The sequence below is a fragment of the Camelus bactrianus genome, chromosome 24 (assembly GCF_048773025.1).
Source record: "Camelus bactrianus isolate YW-2024 breed Bactrian camel chromosome 24, ASM4877302v1, whole genome shotgun sequence".
In the NCBI taxonomy this organism is placed as follows: Eukaryota; Metazoa; Chordata; class Mammalia; order Artiodactyla; family Camelidae; genus Camelus; species Camelus bactrianus.
The window spans coordinates 2,319,381-2,323,795 of NC_133562.1; the positions used below are offsets into that span (position 1 = coordinate 2,319,381).

At 42.9% G+C, this 4,415-nt stretch overlaps 1 pseudogene; it reads right to left on the reverse strand.

The window, feature by feature from the left end:
* Positions 1-3,497: 3,497 nt before the first annotated feature.
* On the reverse strand, positions 3,498-3,783 carry LOC123617757 (small ubiquitin-related modifier 2 pseudogene; annotated as a pseudogene).
* Positions 3,784-4,415: the final 632 nt, after the last annotated feature.

The window sequence follows — 4,415 nt, forward strand, 5'->3', positions numbered from 1 at the left end:
AATGGGAAAGAATCTGAGGAAAAAATATATGTACATAGATATATTTTACTAAATAAGTTTGATTGTACTGAATCACTGTGCTGTACACCTGAAACTGACACCACATTGTGAATCATCTATACTTCAATACATTTTTTTTAAAGGATGTGTAATGAGACCTCTCCCCTCCGCATCCTCTAGCCATTCATATCCCTTCTTTGGGGGTAAACAGTGTTGTCGGTTTCTTATGTGTATTCCATAGCTATTTTATCCTCCTTTTCAGCCTGTTATGGGCTGAATTGCCCTCCCGCCAATCCCTTTTTTTTAGAAACCCTAACCCCCAGCACCTCAGAATGTGGCTGGATTTGGAGACAGGGTCTTTAAAGAGGTGACTAAGGTAAAATGAGGTTATAGGGGTGGGCCCTAATTCAAAATGACTGGTGTCCTTATAGGAAGAGGAGATTCTAACACACACACACACACACACACACACACACACACACAAGACGGATGATCATCTGAAGATAAAGGGAGAGCTACAAGCCAGGGAGAGAGGCTCAGAAGAAAGCAGTCCTGCCAACGCTCTGAGATCAGATTTGCAGCCTCCAGAACTGTGAGACGTACATGTCCCTTGTTCCAGCCCCTAGCCTGTGGACTCTGTTAAGGAATTCTGGGCAGATTCACGCACCCCTCCTTCCACCAGCTGCCTGCTTACTATGACCTCTTTTTCACTTATCGTATTTTAAAGAAGCACACACAGGCTTCCAACTTCACATTAGGGTTTGGATACACAGATTATTTTTATCCTACGGATGTTGCATGATTCATTTGACCTCCCTCCTACTGATGAATGTATAGATATTGTTTCCGATATTTTGCTATAAGAAGTAACACTGTCATAAATAAATAAACAGGCTTGTGCATAAATCATTGTACATGCGGTCAAGTACAGCCACGTGATCAATTTCCAGAATTAGCATCACTGAGACAAAGGCCATGTGCATGGAGTGTTTGTAGTCCTTGACAAACTGCTCTTCCTGGTGGTTTTGCAGATGGATACATCCACCAGAAAGAATGAGAGAACTCAGCTCCAGCTTCTCGCACGAGCTGTTTGTCATCCAAGCTTTTGATCTTTCCCAATCTGGGAGGTAAAAAATCATGTCTCAGAAAGTATCATTTTGCATTTCTCTTATTATGAGTGATGTTAAATATCTTTTTATAAGTTTAAAAGATTTTTTAATCTCATTTTTGGGTTAAGCTTCTTTTTCTAGATAATATGTACATATTCCTTATTTGTTAGAAAATTTAGTCCTTTTCCATAATATGAGTGGCAAATATTTTCCCAGTTTCTGTTGGGTCTTTTTATGATTTTCTGAGGAGGCCATGTAGAAACCGCTTGAGTTTAATGTAAACAGATTTATTAATCTCTTTTTGTAATGGTGCAGTGACTTCTGAGTCCAGCTACAGGGTCAGGCCAAGCTTGGCAGGTGAGGGCACTGTGCTCCCGGCTGCCATCACTTCAGACACCAGCTGCAGGTTCAGGGCTGCCCAGGGCCTCCACACTTCTGACCAACGGGCTGCCATTTGTGGTTCCCACTCCCCACTCAGTTCACTAGTTCACCAGAACATCTCACAGAACTCAGGAAATTGCAGTACAGTTTTATTTTTATTTCTGTTTTATTATAGCAAAAAGAATACAAATCAGAACCAGCCAAGAGAAGAGATGCTGAGGGCAAGGCCTGGTAGGGTCCCACACGTCCTCTCCCTGTGTTGTCAGGAGGCACCACCCTCCTGGCACAGTAAGGTGTCACAACACGCAGAGGATTGGCAGGGAGGGGTGTTCACCCGAGCATCGGTGTCCGGATGCCCACTGGCGTCTCCTTATGTGAGTATGAGTGACTGGATTGGGGGCCACATGATTGAGAGCAACCTCTGGTTCCTCCCTCCCTCCCCTAGAGGTTGGGCTGGTACCTCATGTCTGGCCTTTTTTTTAAGTAATTAATTTTTTATTGAAATACCATCAGTTATGTTGTGTCCATTTCTGGTGTACAGTAAGATGTCCCAGACATGTCATATCTGTTTAATTTCAGGTAAATTAGGGAGCAAAAAATTGTTAAGTGATTTAATTATTAAAAACTATTCATTTTTATTGGGGCTATAAATGTATAATTGGCACAAAAATTTTAGGATCATTTTGACTATTTTAGGCTGTATATTTCTTCTTTAATTCTGCTTCCTCCTCCTTGAAGACATAGCCATACATTTCTCAATTTAAAAAAAAGCTTACGGGTGAAATATCGTCTGTGATTTGCTTCTGGGTAATCTGGGGTGAGGGTGGGGGATTGGTAGGTTCATAGAGATGTGAGTTTGACCGTGAGTTGATGATGCTTGAATCTGGGGTGATGGGGGCATGTGAGGTTTCATCGTGTTTGTTCATTATGACAAATACTTAATTCTTTTTTATTTTGTGTGTTGGAAATTTTTTATCAAAGAGAAGTGAAGCCCACTTTGGTTCCACTTGGTTTGGCAGCCAGGCCTCGCCCTCTGGGCACCAGAGCTCCTCCGAGGCCGCCTCCGCCCCACGCAGGAGCTGTCGGAGGTACAAGAGGCCTTATCAGCCCCCTCTCTCCCGAGGCTGCTTGGCAGAATTCCTCTCCCTCTTTTTTCTTTTGCATCACCTTTCTTTTCTGTTTCTGAACTCCACCTCATGCTTTTTCTAATTACTCCCAACAGAGAAGAAACTTGAAACCCACCTAGGCTGTGACTGAAAGCACGTTCAGAAGTAGCCCGAGGAGTAGACTTCTTTCCCAAGAAGAGCATCTCGGGGAGGATTTCTGCCTTAGCTTTCTTTAAAATAAGGTTATTTAACATAGATCTGCAGAAGCCATCGTGAGCAACTTTTCACTTTCCTGGTAATTGCACTTAAATTGAGAAACAGAAGTTAAAAAAAAATTTTTTTTTAAATCCCAAGAAGTTTATTTAACCAATAAGATGCTGGACGTGAAGGGAAAACTATCTGGGATTCACATTTTTTAGAGTAATTAGTCCGTCCTTAAAGACAGATTGCCCTGCATGTAACAGCTACATACAAAAAAGTTATAAAATTGTTCTTGGTTTAACAATGAAAATGAGGAATATTAAAATTCTCCAGTCGAACAAAGTATGCAATAATTTTCATCTGTTGTTGTTGTTAACAGTGAAAGCAAAAGAGCTTATGGTGTGGAAAGAGCTGAATGACACGCCAGTAATGGAGAAAGGGGCTATTTTCACAGCAGCAGTGTTTTCACCACCCCATCTCCTTCTGATGCTGATCAAAACATACCACTGGCCATTTAGTTGAAAAAATCAATATGCTTGTGCACATACCATAACCCCAATGTGCGACACAGGCGTGGGGAAGGGGAAATGGAAGAACGGAGAAAGCTCTGCTAGGGTAGCCAGGATGTGGTGGAGCCAATTGGTGGTTTTCCAGTTGAGAAGGACTCCTTGGTTCTGCAGTAAAGCAGCAGACTCTCCCTTTAGTAGACGCCGCCTGTCTACTGCTGGGACACACCAGTTATATCTCCAGCCTCCATTTCCAGCTGAGCAGGTGTGTCTGTTTCATTGACGGCTGCCCGTCGAGTCAGAATCTGAGCTGCCTCGTTGAGAAACCCTGTCATTCACAATAGGTGCTCATCAGTTTACTTAGTGGTTATGCCTCTGAGCCTCAAACTGCACCTCAGAAGCATCCTGCCCCTCCACCTTCAGAGTAACATGATCATGATCCTCAGTCATGGCTCCCTCCTTGGGGTTTTCACTGGCCATGGGGACCCCTGGAGAGTCTGCTTCACAAGAAAGACACCAGCTTGGAGCCGAACAAACATGGAGCAGCCCTAGGAGTGGCAGAAGGAGGGGGCAGCAGCAGTCAAAAGGCACTTTCTAAAATAGGAAATAAGTCCCTTGAAAGTGTGAATTTACGTTGTTCGAACCTATTAGGCCAGGGCAGGGGAAGATCTTTCTTATGGGGTTTATTTCCAGTTGGTTAACTATGAACTAGCTAAGACCTACCCCGAGAAATCTGAAACTCCCAAGTAACTGGAGTACCTGTGTCAGACATGGCTCTCAGCATGGGAGGGCTTCTCCACCATCCAGGAGAGCAAGAATGGCCCACTTACAGCAGCACCAGAGAATAAAGTGCTGGGCAATGGAGTTAACGAAAGAAGTGCAAAACTTACCCTCTGAAAACGACGAAACATGGTTGAAAGTAATTAAGGAAGACCCAAATAAATGGCAAGATATCTCAGGATCAGAGGACAAAAGACAATATGGATTCCAATTGGCCATCCAAATGTAGCCAATATTTTATAACAACTGTAAGTGGAGGATAACCTTTAAAAATTGTGACTCACTATCTAATCACCTATAACTTAATATGGTACAGCAACTATACTTCAATA